The 14,674-nt window shown below is 44.3% G+C and overlaps 1 protein-coding gene across 1 annotated transcript in view; it reads left to right on the forward strand.

Annotated features, from left to right (window-relative positions):
- The window catches only part of arvcfb (ARVCF delta catenin family member b), a 159,583-nt gene that overhangs the window by 28,728 nt on the left and 116,181 nt on the right, over positions 1-14,674 (forward strand). The window contains exon 2 of the mRNA XM_036527352.1: positions 11,888-11,973. The gene's annotated coding sequence lies outside the window, so the exon portion shown is untranslated. The remainder of the gene's footprint in view (positions 1-11,887; positions 11,974-14,674) is intronic.

Below are 14,674 nucleotides of genomic sequence, written 5' to 3' on the forward strand. Positions count from 1 at the left end.
CTTCTGTCAATAGTTTAAATCATTTATTAGACCTAAGTCTTCAACAGAAATATGTTTTGTCATTTTGCCTAAGAGCTTTGTGTTTTTGCATCACGACAGTTAACATTATAGCAAGCTGTGCATTCAATAATGTGTCGCTAGTGGGTTAGCTAAGCATGTTTGAGATGGAAAATTGATTCATAAACAGGATGTTGTCAATACTGAGTGCTGTTGGTGGAAAATATCCCAGTGATCAATTATTAATCAGTGAATCATTCCATTTGTGCATTTTTCTGAAGCCAATGTGCTGAACCTGTCTAGAAGTTATGTCACAAATCATAATGGTCATAGTGATATCTGTAATGGTGCCAACATAATGATGCCGCTAATCATAGTCAAAAGAGCATAGTCAAAGGCTCTCCTCCTATATTTGTCAGGTGTGCATTCTCCGTGGCTGTGTCCAGTGGGACGGTGCAGCTCTATGTCTGACATTAATGTGGCTTCAGACTGGGTTATTTTTAAATGGCATTGACAGACATCAGGGAGTCTCTGGCCCCGGCCGTGAAAGGTGATGTGACAGGGATCTGGTACACTGCCATGGAATCTGTGGGGAAAACCGAGGGGGGGGGGGGGCTGGGGAAGGGGGAGAAGGCCAGCCTAACAGGCCTGACCCACCCTGCCCCCAGACTTTCCAGGCAGCTCATGTCAATGTGACAGGCACCGCGGCGGACACGCCTGTGGGGGGGAACGGTCAACTGCCGCTCCTGTGGGGGGAAAACGCAGACTGCCGCTCTATTTGCATGCGTGTCTGGGCTCAACCTGACACTCTCTGTGGCCGAATTTGAGGCAGGCTTGCAGTGTGTTTCTCCATGACCGTGGTGGGTTCTCCTCTCCATGCTGTCAGATTCAGATGCCCGTGCCCCGGCCCACGCCTCACAGGGGGAGACAAGCCTCTCTTTTCCTCTGGCTCCATGCAACTGTGAGCAGCTCGCCTTTATTTGTGCAGAGCGGCACGGTCTGAGGCCTTGATTGATATCCCGTTCGCTGGATGAAGGGCTCAGGAAGGAGCCAGTACAAGGCTTGTTCCAATACCTGACTCCCAGACCTCTAATGAGGGAATTTATGCAGCCTTCAAGGCACAAGTGGGGAATTTGCTTCAATTCTCTTCAGCTCGTTATGCAAAACAGTCCGGTTGAGTGCCAATTTATAGTCATTTTTCTCCCTCCTTTCTTTCTCAAGAAAGACTGCTGACATTCATGTCCAGACGCCGTTTTAATCACATGCATTGATGCAGTGAACCTAGCCAGAAATATTTATGCTGTATTGCACTGTAAGAATATTTTTCCGTGGCATTTTCAAATCTAAATGCCAGATCAATCTGGGCTAGGTTTTCGTGCTTGGTATCATTTGAAAAACCCTTTCTTTTGCCACTGTACAATTACAGGCGATCAGTGGATCAATTCGTAAGACAGTGTGACCTTTTTTTTGCTCTTAAGCGTAATATATTGGTTTGGTAATGCCAATATTGTCATTTGCTTTAGTTATAGTGTTTAGGGAGGCAGTTCTGCACTATTTTACATGTGAACTGTTGACCTGGTGCACAAAGCTTAAGTCCCTAGGTGGCCAGATGCTAGTGCTTTTAACAGTAACTAGCAACCTTTGGAAGCTGAGAAAAACCATCTGTCCACTGCTGAAATGCAGTGATTTTCAGAGCTTTATATCAACCAGCTATCAGAGCCACTTTGAGAATCAAATCATGTTGTTCCGAATTGGATTGTTTTAGCATATTGTTTTCCGTGAGGAACAAAAGCCTACTGAAGTCAAATTTTGATGTTTTAAATAGCTTTTTTAAATTACATAAAATTACCATAAAGCAGTTTTTGCAAACAGCTTGTCATAGAACTTTGATTGCAGTTTATCTGAAGTTAGTTCTGTTCAAAAGCACTCTTTCAGTAAGCGCATCATTACACAGTGCGGGAACCGCTTCAGTTCAGTTCATAACAATGTGTAACCGTCTCTGCAATGGCGGAAGTGTCACAATGGCAAACTTGTTTGTGCTATTGTTCTAGAACCTGTGGGGAATATGTGTCGATTAACGTGGCTGTGTTGTGCAGCAGAGTGGCTTTGTTTTACTTAATATTAAAACTGAAATTACAGTTTTGTACATGCAGTTCTTCATTTATCCAGGCACTGTTTCTGCTGTGTAGTTGTTTCTGTAAACAAGTGAACATGCGTGGCAACAGGTTAAAACACTGTTAGGTTGCAGTTGTATGGGAGCCATTTTTAAAGATGCAATCTGTCAGATTTTTGTGCACTAGTTATTTCATATTCCTTTTTTTTCCTGTTCACCTTTGACCTGTGACCATATAAATAATGCAGATGGGTGTTTTAAACATGCAGAAAGGACTATTTGGTTATATTATTTACTAGGCTCCACGTAAAGTGCACCTCCCTCTGTTGTAGTATATGTTATAGCAGTAACAAATGGTCGGCTCAAACACTGAAGGGGCATCGTTTTTATTCCAAATTATCTTCAATGCATTGGAAACCAAGGACAGTGTTGCATGTAAGCTATTCATCTTATTTTTGGTGGATTCTGGATGGGTGCCATCTATTCTTTGGCGTTTTCTAAATCTTCATATCCAGTTCTAATCAGATGTATGTCAGGAATGCAAAATTGTACTGTAGCTAAGGAATGTGTTGTATTTGGGGGGAAGAAAAAAAGAAAAAAGGTGGATGTTGGACCAGTCCTCAGACATGACATGGAAATATTCAAAAGGAATTTTGACACACAGGCATTCTTGTCTGGACGGGACTCGGGGTATCTCATTTTCTGAATAAATGGTGTATTCTGGGATAGAAATGTAATAAGTGGACTGTAATACACCGAAGGCCAGTGGAATGGCCAGACGAGTCCTACACTGCCCCTTAAGGAGCAGCTTCATCCGTCTTCACCGAGGGGTAAGATTATAGCTCTGCATGAGCTGGTCTCTTCTACTGGGAGCTCCATCAAGAGAGAAATATGAACTGCCATGCCTCCAAGTCTTTTTAAAGCACAGTGTACACACAGAGCCATTTGTTCAGTCCGCCCCACAAATCTATTACAAGAGGAATTTCGATTTTCCCTTTTCTATCTCTGTCTTTTTTTTTTTTTTTGGGTTATGTCTACGGAAGCGTGGATCATCCTCTGAGAGCTGTCAGTGCAAGGGCAAACACCGCTTCGCTGCACTGTTGTCTCTGCCTGAGAACGGAGCTGGATTGGATTTCGTGGAGGGCTGCAATGGGTTTGTTCATCTCTGCTTATGGTGCATTTGTGTGCGTGCAGCCAGATGGGGCCTGGGAAGATTCGCTCATCAGCCATTCAAAATTCAGCCCTTAAACCGAGAGAAGCAACGGAGAGGGTCCCGAGCACACAGCAACAGTGGCTTCTGATGACTGCGCAGCCAAAGATTTTTGCAACGTTAGCGAGATCAGCCGCCTAATTAGTGCACCACACCTGTGGCCAGCAGCTTTCCCGTTGTTCCCTGCGAGCTGTTATGATGTTGAGGCTGCGCTCTGTCTCCGACCTGGAGCCGTTCCGCCTATAGGGGGCAGCTGTACTCTCTCCAACCTGGTCTCCTGCTGAACTGATTTAGAGGAACCTAACCAGGCAGAACGCGGAAGGCAATGACAGCGCTAGGGTCACCGTTGGGGATGGCATCTGTTTTCTGCGGTGGCTTGACATAACACCGGTTACAGAGCAAATCTCATCGGCCACCGCCGAATCTCTGGTGCGGCGTGTGAAGTCGCGCGGATGTCCCTAATGAAGTAGAACATCTGTTGGGCTAATGGAGCAGTCTGAGTTTAGTTGCTGGAGACCAATAATAGCCCATAGGCATTTTTAATGAGCGAGTTGGATTCGCCGTTGTACTACAGGACCTCCTTTGTATCGAATGGCTTGAAGGCACACAGCGAATGTAGTTACCATATTGTACATTACTCACTGTGCAGTGTGGCCAGCCATTGATTATTTTGTAATTGCATACAGGCATTTCAGTAATGTTAGAATTAAGATAAAGTGTACTCTATCCCTTTCAGTGCCAATGCAGCGCTGAGCAGGAAAAAATTTTCCTGTGGGATGTTTTTTCTGAACGTGTTTTGCAGGTCGTTCCATTCACACTTTGATCACCTTGAAATTATTTGTGTTAATAATGTTGGCGTCTCAGTGATACGTGCTTAGTAATCATGTTAGATATTCTAATGGGGTCAAGATGGAGTACTTGGTCACATCATACTCTTTATTTTATCTGAAACTGTAGGTGTTGACTTGTGTGTTCGGACACAGAGACAGTGACAGATCTGGCCTCTGATCACTCACAGAGAGCTCTCAGCAGGCAGGGCCGCTGGCACAATACAGCTCACAATAAACTGGAACAACATCACATTAGCGCCCAGATCTACCACATTCAGCTACAGTGCTGGTCCAGGGGGCTGCTGCACACCACACAATAAGTGCTCTCTCTCATCCAACTCTTTAATTCCTGGCCCGATAATTATTGTGTTATCTGTTGCCTCTGAAAATTATTGAGCTTGTCAGCACCCATTAATTTATTCAGTATCATAAATTAAGTGTGCAGGGTATGTTTTATCTCGTTTCAGTGGGCTAAACTGAGACAAAGAGAACTTTCCGGAGGCGAAGATAAGCCTACTGTATGTGGTACATAATGGACTTTTACGTTCCTTCATTTAGAGGCCTCCAAAAAGGCATGGCAAATAAATTAGCCACAGTCAAGATGCGGGCTCTTGAAACAGGGAAATAGCATCTGAACTGAAGTGCAGATTGGTATCAAGTGGTGAACACGCTATGTGGAGAGGAGCTGATAGGAAGCCTTTGGCCCTCCAATAAGCAATTTTATTTATTATGCATAGAGGTGGGGTGGTGCCAATGTGGACAGAGTCTGTTTGTAATTTGGAGGGTACGAATGTAAGCAAACCCCTTCACTAATTTGGAGGGTACAGATGTGGGGAAAAACCGCTTCAGTTATTCTTTGTAGCTCACCCATTGTATTTCCCGTACCTAAATGGCTGGCAAGGTTCGAGCTGCTCCCTGTTGCAGTGCCACAAACCAGTTGATAGACAAGTGGGCCTCTTACAACATTTATCGCACATCCATTACCCCCAATCCATGTCTTTTATTCTGAGAGCTGTGGACAGCAGATGTCACGACAGGCAGGCTAACCGCAGACTCCACCTAATATGTTGTTTCCATTGCCCTTTGCCTACGCTGTGTACAGTTCACCTGTAAGGGAACACTGCATACAGTTGGCAGTATGCTGACATTGTTGTAACTTCTAGAGCGCTCCATAGCATTCAGATTGAATTACATTTAAGGAGATAAATATAGCATGAAATAGTAGTGGGTGTCCTGTTGGGGTTAGCCGTGACATTTGTGAAATGTCTCTCTCTCTCTCTACAACGCAAAAGTAAACATCTCTCTCCGGTTGTCCGGGGAACTGTTTTGTTGTAAGGTGAATGCATAGGTTAAGCATTTACACTATGTCCTTCCACCTCTGGACAGACTACCTCTTATAAAAGAAAATAGGTTGGTTTCTTCTTTGTGTTGTCTCTACGTCAGATACTAATGCCTTGTATGTGAATCAGGTTGGCATGTTCTGTGACACTTTATAGGGACACTTTTGTCACATGCCTTTGAGTTAATAGAATGCAGTTCCTTTGTGCTTGTCTCCTGGTGACCACATGGTTGCCTTGTTTTGGATTTCTTGGCACTGACAGGACAAATGTGATGTGAAAGCAGATAGCCGCGAAAAAATGTCCCCCAAAACATGACCTTAAACAATACTAAAGGAACTCCGCTCTATGCTGTGAAAACAATGGGTTAGCAATGTGCCTTGTGCTTCTCAGCAGCTGGCGCATTCATCACTGTAACCGAGTCTGCATTGCTCACTGCACTGTACCAGCTTCAACGCTCAACAAAAGTCTGCTATTAACATTTCTTTTATGAGCGCTCTGTCAGTGTGATCTCCGTTTCACCACTTTGAAAATATGATTACCGCCTGGCGTGCATTGTTTACGTTGATATAATGGTTTCCCGCCGTGGATTTCGACTCCATAGGGCCTTTCTGTGCAAATGAAGCCATTCGAATGCAGTTTTCCATGTGTCACTGCAGCATTTAGGATTTACACTGGCATTCTTCTCCCCCTGGACAGAGTCCAGTTTCAACAGGCTGTGGATTATGGTTTAAATGGATGTCGGAAAGGGTGGCGAGTCTGCGGGGGTGGGGGGTGGCGCAGAGCGCTCTGCTGAAGTTTGAAAACTCCTTGGCGTGTCACATTGGGAATACACGGGATTTGCATTCACACATTTTTTAAGGGGGGGGGGGGTGTTTGCATGGAACATTAATTCTGTCTGAATGGGTTATTATAAGAGGGTGCCACACTGTGATACAGCTCTCACAACAGAGCCATTATTTTAATTTTGTATTTTTTGCGGGCAATGAGAGGGGGCATTGCTTGTTTGAAAACGGGCCTTGTTTTGACTGGGCCTATTTGTGGTGCTAATCCATAACTCTTTGGGGGGACACTTTTATTGAGTCAAAATGAGATGATGGCCCTCTGTGGGTTACTGGAACATCTGGTGGTTGTTTCATGTTCACTGCAGGTGGTTGTTCAACAGAGGAGCTGAATTTTGGAGTAGTAGTAAATACCTCTTGCGAGATGGAGAAAAACCATCGCCAGGCTCCCGCACGGCATAGATCACATTCAGATTAGCAGCTAAAATGTTTTCGATTCTCTCTTTCCTGGATGTATTGTATTCCTACTGATGCTTCTCCATGTTTTACATCAAGGTTTCACATTGTGTAAGGCTTGCGATTTTATTCCTATGTATATTCATAGGATTTTGTTCTACGTAAGATTTATACATATTTGCAAAGGTTTGCTACGGTGTGTCTAAAGTAACGCTTTCCCTTTGTGTAGTTTCTAAAAGAAGAAAATGGACTAGAATTTAAAAGAGGAAATCATAGTGTGCTCTTGGTGAAAACTTGGGCTTAGTGATGTCACTGAGCAAACATGACATAACATTGAAGATTTGATTAGATATTTTCAGGATGTCAGATTTCATCTCCAAATTCAAAGCTGCTTTTCATCTCTTAAGAGCAGTATCAGTGACAGAAACATTTTGATGTTTGTCTTGTTTTGAGATTATGCTACAATCTCAGGTAAAAAGAAACCTCTGTATTTGATCTTTATGAAGCATCTCCTGGTTTTATCATTAACTCACAACATTTTGTTTCACTTCAGACTGAAGGGAACAAAAATATGTAATGAATGAAAAATGACAACACTACTTGTACCAGCAAAAGCTGGGTTAAGACTAGACTGCAAAACAGGATGGTTAATGCAATTCTAGTATGTTGAAAGAAGTTATAAAAGATGCTTAAGATCTTAAGCAACAAAGTTACTCTTTAAAATTTGAAATGATTTAAAAGTGTTGGTTGAAAATAAGCACAGTCTGTATAGTCTCTGTATGGCCATATTGTTAACTGTTTACCATAAGTACATGGCTTTCTCAGGGTGATGTTGTTAGAAATGCATTTAAAAACTTAATTTACTATTGGCATGCTGAAAGAATTTCCAAATACCACTCCGGTGAAATCCATTGGCTGTTATCCTCATTATTGCTTTTAGAAAGGTTTCCTTGTCTTTTTCTGCTCCCATTTAGTGATGGTATAATGCATTCAGTTTTGCAAAGAAGTAGTGCCCTTTACGCACACAACAGTTTGTTGTTTTGTAAGGCACAAGTCAGCATGGTGTGTTAAAGGTCAGAACTGTGGAGGCTTCAGTGCCACGGCTCTCCTCTAGGTGGCTTCCCTGCCTGCGTGCCTCTCCATCTCTCTCATCCTCTCACTCTAGCTCTCATTAGATATGAGAGCGAAGTTTCAGGTTCACCCAGGCAGTGATGAGCTGTGAGCACGCAGATCGTGGCCGTGATCAGCAAGGTGGTGTCTGTGCATGAGAAACATGCTAAGCTGTTGTCTCTTCCCTTTGTTGACATCAGAGTAATTGCACATATTCTGTGTATTTTGTCATAAACATTTAGCTCATTCATTTATCATTTTGAAAGGACAGGCAAACCAGTGCCACAAATTCAATCAATTAAGTCTGTCCTTTTCTTGTTTTGGTGAGAGAAACCTGAAGGTCCCATTTTGCTCACGTCTCGTTCAACTATTCCTGCTTGTAGCTGTAGCCTCTGCAGTATGACATGCAATGCTAATATCTCTCAGTGCGGTGCTGTCTGAATGAGTTGCTTGGTGAAGGTGGAGTGAGGCGTGTGCTTTGAATAGACAGGGACATAAACAGCATGTGAGCCCTGATGACAGAGGATCCCTCTGTCCTGAGCCCAGATCCCTCGTCCTGGTCCTGTCCCAAGCGGATGGGCAGTGTGTGGCATCTTTCACGTGGGCTCAGACCTGTCACCGCTGCTGCGCGCGGCGGTGGCCAACATGACCCAAACTTGGGGTCACAATTTACTACTGTCATTATGTAGGGAGAAACGTCCTTGATCACGCACACCTCTGCCGCGCAGCTGCTGAGGACAGGACCACAGCAAAAACATTTTCGAAAGCTAATGCACAGTAATTTATTATATAGGGAACTGTCAGATGTTTTTATTATCTGTGCGTATATTCATTTGCATGAATTCCCTTTTTATTAGCCTTGACATGAAGAACGGCCATTTTGCCAAACATAGTGTACACTGCAGTTCTGCTGGTTTTGTGCTTCTGGTGAGGATATCCTGACCACACCTTGCTTAGAAAATGGCAGAGTGCATCTTTTCATCATCTACACTGTAATTTTACATGTTTTACAAGATTCAACAAGAATGTTTACAACATTATTCCAGTTTGTAATGGGTTGTTTTTTTTCCTTGGCACCCGTTTCAAGGACTACATGTGAAGCTCTGAAGGGTCGCATGAATTGCTAGGCCCACCTTCTTGCACGAGTGTGTGGCTTCAGTTTAAATAACCACGCCATCAGTTTCAATTAACGTCACTCAGATAATGCTGTAGCGACGAAGCGTAACCTTTAAATGCTAAGAACCATGCTATGCTGCAGATCCGTAAACAACTGTCCCTGCGTGAGAATCCTTCTGTTTTTTAACCGGTGGACTGGGTCTCCGATGCACAGCTGACCCTGCTGTGGTCCCCTAACGCCGCAGCCCTCATGCTCGTCTGTCATCGCGTCACGGCAGACGACCCCGTACGGGCGCGGTCAGTCAGCACCCCCAGACCGCAGCTGTGCGCGTGCTGCACGTAGTCCCGCGCTGTTGTTGCGATTGTCTTTTTTTGAATTCCGGCGAGGGCCCCCGTGTTTCGATTCAGCGCTCCGTTCCCCCTGTCTGTTTGTAATTACCGTTGAAGGGACTATTTTAGATTTGGGTCAGGAGAGCGCTCCGTCTGGCAGATCCTGAAGTTTCCACACCACACAGTCCAGGTGCCTGCCAGCCTGTGACGGGATGAGTCGTCATGGCCCGTTCCCTTCCAGCAGCTCTGACCCCGTTGTATTAGGAGGTTCTAATTGAACTGTGCAAGAGAGGACCTCGGGAGCTAATTGCCTTGGAATCGATTCCCACCCACCCCCCTTTGGTCTCCCACGGCTTCCCACCATGTCTGGGCCACACCCTCTCCATTTAAGGAGGGGGCCCATCTGTCTGCTGTGGTTGAACAGCAGTGATGGCGGCCGGGGGTGGGGGGGGGGACTTGTGGTCCGTGGCTGTCCTTTTAAAAATTCAATTCTTAATGGATTCAAAAGAGCCCGCATCCGCCAAAGCTATTTTCAGATACCTGGCACATGTCGCGCAGAGGCGGAATTATGCCGATGATTAATTTTAAAAAGTGGCATTACGCAGAAACCCCGTAACTGCTGGAGAGGCAAATGGCATTAAGGACCACAGAGCGCGCTGAGAATATGGCTTTGTGTCTGGGGAATGCAGCGGTTGCAGCACAGTGTAACCGGAGCCCCGTTGCTGGAAAAGCCCCTGTTGCTGCATTTTCACAGGACAAACTCCTTCGCCACTCCCCGTTAAATCTTTAAAGGGGCTAAATTACTGGACTCCAGACCAAATCAAACGCACTGCCCTAGCCAATGCTGAAATTACTGGTTGGTATTCACCCTCTTGTATATTTTGGTGCAGGAATGTTTGACTTGCAGAAATAAGGCTAAGATAGGCTGTCATGGCTCACTGAAGACGTCGGGTACTGCCCTGTGTTCCTCCCATACTAGTGCAATGTCCTTTTAGTCTTTGTTTACTTTGGCATTGCTTTGTTTACCGTTTCCCTCAACGACAATGTCCTTTGAGTCTACAGACGCCCCCCCCCCATCTGAAATCGGCTCGTCCTGTAAGACAATTCATGTGATAGGCATCTTTGGCAAAACCCAGATACATGCCCTGCACGGATTCTACACTACTCTAATCTGCAATGTGGCTGCTGCCTCTGCAGCTCTGCCTTCACAAACTGCTGAAGAATTGTAAATGTCGTCGCATTTTAAATAAGGAAAGGCTTTTTTTCCACAGAAAATTAATGAAGTTATTTATATGTGTATATATTTATTTTCCTTTCTGCTCCTGTGTCTGTTATAGCATCCCTGCCTGCTACGTATTATGTGCTGTTGTTGTGTTTATTTCACTGGACATCAAGGGAGTTGCACAGTAGGAAACTCAGCAGGCCTAGATTGGCGGAAATGATATAATTCCTGGCACTGGGGAATAATCTTTTTTTTAGACTTGCCTTTTAAGACTCTGAATCATCGTGACTTTGGGGTTGCGCCTCATGGATCTGCCTGGCCCCGCGTGCCCCATGCCCCCCCACGCATGTTGCCCTGTCTGGATCTGACGGCCAGGAGGGAAGGGCGAGCGCTCTTTGGGTGGTCTCTGTTTCCCCCCAAAGCCCTCGGGTCTGCAGCTGTTTTGCACATCTGGGGGAGGGCGGGGAGAGCGTGTGTGACGGATGCGGAACATAAAGTTGGCGTGCTCAGTGCTCCAGACTGTGCCGTTAATGTATTCTACGTGAATCGTTGGAGGCAAACCTGGGAGCCGCTGAGGCCTGTCCGGGGTGTCCCCTGTGGGCTGTGTCTCGAGCCGCTGCCGTCCTCACACTGCGGTGACAGGTGATGCAGTTTGAGTAGCGGGGGCCTGTTGAGGATCCGATAGGGAGCACTAAAGGTCCGCGGTCCTCGTCTGTACTACCAACTGTTGCCGGGGGTCACCGGACGGGTGACCTGACATTTCCCTTCACCAAAGCCTGTGTTTTTTTTACAGAGGTCTTTTTTTCTCTTTGATGACAGGCCCGGGGTTAGAATATTGCTTCTACCAGAGCTGTGGTTTGCTGAGGAATCAAGTTGGAATCTGGGGTTGAAATCCTGTCCTTTGGCAAAACAGCTCAAAATACAACCACTGACATACAGTGATAGATTGCTGTGTGCGTGTCTTATTTTTAGAACCAGAGAGGCTAAAGCACTGAAATCGTTCAGAGGAAGCAGCACTATTTTGTTTGATCTTTGACTGGATGCCCTTTTAAGGGGGGGAACTGAATCATTTCATTTAATTTAGGTGCTCTCTAGGCAAGTTGACCAGCCACAATAAATGGAATGGGTCCAACTCTTGGAGTACAGTAGAGGGTAAAGTGAAGGGCAGCCTTTTCATGGTAGGATGCAGTGAACAGGAGCAGTAGCTTCATCCAGGACTGTATAGCATGCTTAGGAGGGGATTGATGGGGAGGAATTAAGTCCAGAAACCTGTATTGCATTAATTTTGCCGTAACTTCCTTATGAACCCATAGCCTGCATGCATTCCTCTACAGATGCCTTGGTGTCGCTCTTTCTAATGTCTTGTTTTTCATCTGTCTTTCAGGTTTTAACAACACAAACCCTGTGGTACACGTCTAATAAATGTCAACCTGGCCTGACATTTTTATGGGTCTTTCTCTTCAGCCTAAGGTGAGTAGGAGAAATCCTGCCTTGGTGCTAACAGCAGGGGTCTGAGGTGTTGATTTGAGTCAAAGCCAATACCTGCGCTTGTCCTATTTGTTTGGTTCTCCAGCCTGTTGTCTTTTTTTTTAACTAAAGCTACTATAATCTGTATGAGTGGATGCATGTTATTGATAGGCAGAGCAGAATGATCGACAGAAGTGCATGGACAGTTCTTTTAATGAGTTACTTTTAACTCGTGTCTGAAGCAGCACTCAAAAGTTGAGGAGAAACCCAATGTACTCCATGGTTGTCCTAATTGGATTTGCTGAAGCAATGCACAGACCAAAGATGCATGGCTCCGTCAAAGATCATATCGAGAAAGTCAATAGATTTTCTGAACAAATGCACTTTGAACAATCATTTATAACGATTAACAGTGCCAGCTTTGCATTACAAAATTGACTGGAATTGATCACCAAGGCTTAACCGAATAGCTTTGATCATTTTTGGCATCGGCTTCAGCGTGTCTTTTCATTGGCTTGATTGTGCACCATTGAGCTTTTGGCCAGTTATATAAAGCATAAAGAATGAAATGCCATTATTTAATGTAGTAGCAGTTTTCCCCAGTTATTGATGCCTCTTCAGTTTATGAGGATACCGCGTGTAATGTAATTATTCTGCAGCGTAAAAAATAAAGGTAAGCCCCTGAAGTGGTCTCATCTGTTTGCAATTAAGTTTTTTTCACATTCTTAGCATTCCGGTTACGATGAACATCACATCATAAGGGCTTGTTATGATTCATGATTCATCATCTGCTTAATTCAGTAATATGCTCACTTGTGAACTTACAAATTTTACCTTTTGCAAGTGATGTTTTTAATGATTTTTTTTCCCACCCAAAGCTGTTGTCTTCCATTGGCACTTTCATGGGCATTTTAGCACCTTGACGTGTGTTGCCCGGGTGCTGTCCTCAGGAGTTCGACCTGTTTTGGGGGGTGCTGGCCAGGGTCTTTGATGCGAAAAAATTCCGTCAATTATTCTTTGGTCTCCCCCTGAAAGAGAAGTCCCTCACCCATTAATTTATTGGAACACTGAGTTTAAACTGCGTTGTGGAGCAATTAACGGTTACTTTTTTTTGTCTGACAAACGAGTCAGTTGGTTCCGTTGGCCTGTACTGAAAGGAAGGAGTCTGCAAAGGCAGCCAGAGGACAGCAGTGATTTTGTGCCCCCTCCCCCCCCCCCCCCCCCGGCCCCATCAGAACATTCTGAAAGCATGCTTTGTGTCAGCGAGGTATGGTGATGGCTTTATTGTGTCCCATGTGATCAGGCCCGTACATCACTGTAACAGTATCAGAGCATCACTCTCAAGAGTTATGGTCTGTCTCGGGTTGGAGACGCTTTCGGGGGGGAAGAGTTTTGGGGTCTGGCCAATAAGAAAGAAGGATTTAAAGGCACACCGCCTCCAGATCACACACAAATGAAAAGTCAGAATGCTTGTAATTGCATGGAGTATGCCCCTGATATAAATGCAGGAGAAGTTTACAGAGTCTGGATTTCTCGGTTGCAGTTCTGCGAGGTCGTAAATAACCCCTGAAAGCCTCCTGGATCCCGGCACATTGCAGACATTGGTTCCTACTGCAGTGTGGAGTACATCTCCCCCCACAGATATTGTGGAGAGAGTTATTGCTATAAGCAAACATTTGTAATAATGGCAGAGAAAATTGGAACAAATCCTGTAATCTCATCCTGATGAAATTCAAAACTATGTACCCCATTTCTTGTCTTTTTTATGGATGCAGTGATTTAGTTAAGCTATGTATACACATAGAAAGATATTATTCTGCCACCAGAGCTGTTTATTTGCAGTCTTACGCTACTACTGACCCTCAGAATAGATCTGTTATTCCAGGCTCCTGTACAGCAAAGTTTGGAAGTTCTTTGGAAACTACAGTTACATACCTGTGGGTTTTCATGCATTTTTGTTGATTCAAGAAGATACTAGTGTATGTCATGTCTGTAGACCATTTCACAAGCACTTCTTTACAGGCTGCTCAATAACCTGTACCGTTGTACCTAGAATGATGCATTTTCAGCATAGCCGAGCCATAAAAGCAAGTTTCCTTTCACTGTGTGAGGTCTTTAAATGAAGATCGTGGCTGTTAATTGAACAATCAGATAGACTATTCAGCTAATTGACTCCATTACTGCAGAGGAGATATGTGGCAGTATCAGAATTGGTTCAGAAAGCAGACTCCTAGGTAATAGCTACCACTGATCTCAGTGATGCCATTTTCTAAAAGTTTGGAGATACATAACAACAATTCTTCAACGGAGTTCCTGAAACAGTTTGTAGTACACTGTTATAATCAGTCACTTTGGGATTCATTTTATCGCAGTCGTGATTACTCTGAGGTGTTTTTTTCCCTCTGATTGTTAATTGCTTTTAGTATGGAACCGCTGTTATTGTACTGTATTATAATTTACATCATCAAAATTATGCCGTTATGGGTAGTTTACATTTTTCCAGTACCAATGGTATCAATATTCGTTTTTGTGTAGAGACAGCTTCTTGGAATTTAAGTGGGTTGTGTTTTTAGCAGGGTTTCTTTTAGCTCAGCAACTGTTTTAATTGTATTTTCTTAAATGAGGCGATATTAAGTTGGGGCGAACAGTAAGTGATGCAACATTTATCAGGTTCATCTATACATTCAAAGACTATATTGCATTG

The sequence above is a fragment of the Megalops cyprinoides genome, chromosome 4, assembly GCF_013368585.1.
Source record: "Megalops cyprinoides isolate fMegCyp1 chromosome 4, fMegCyp1.pri, whole genome shotgun sequence".
In the NCBI taxonomy this organism is placed as follows: Eukaryota; Metazoa; Chordata; class Actinopteri; order Elopiformes; family Megalopidae; genus Megalops; species Megalops cyprinoides.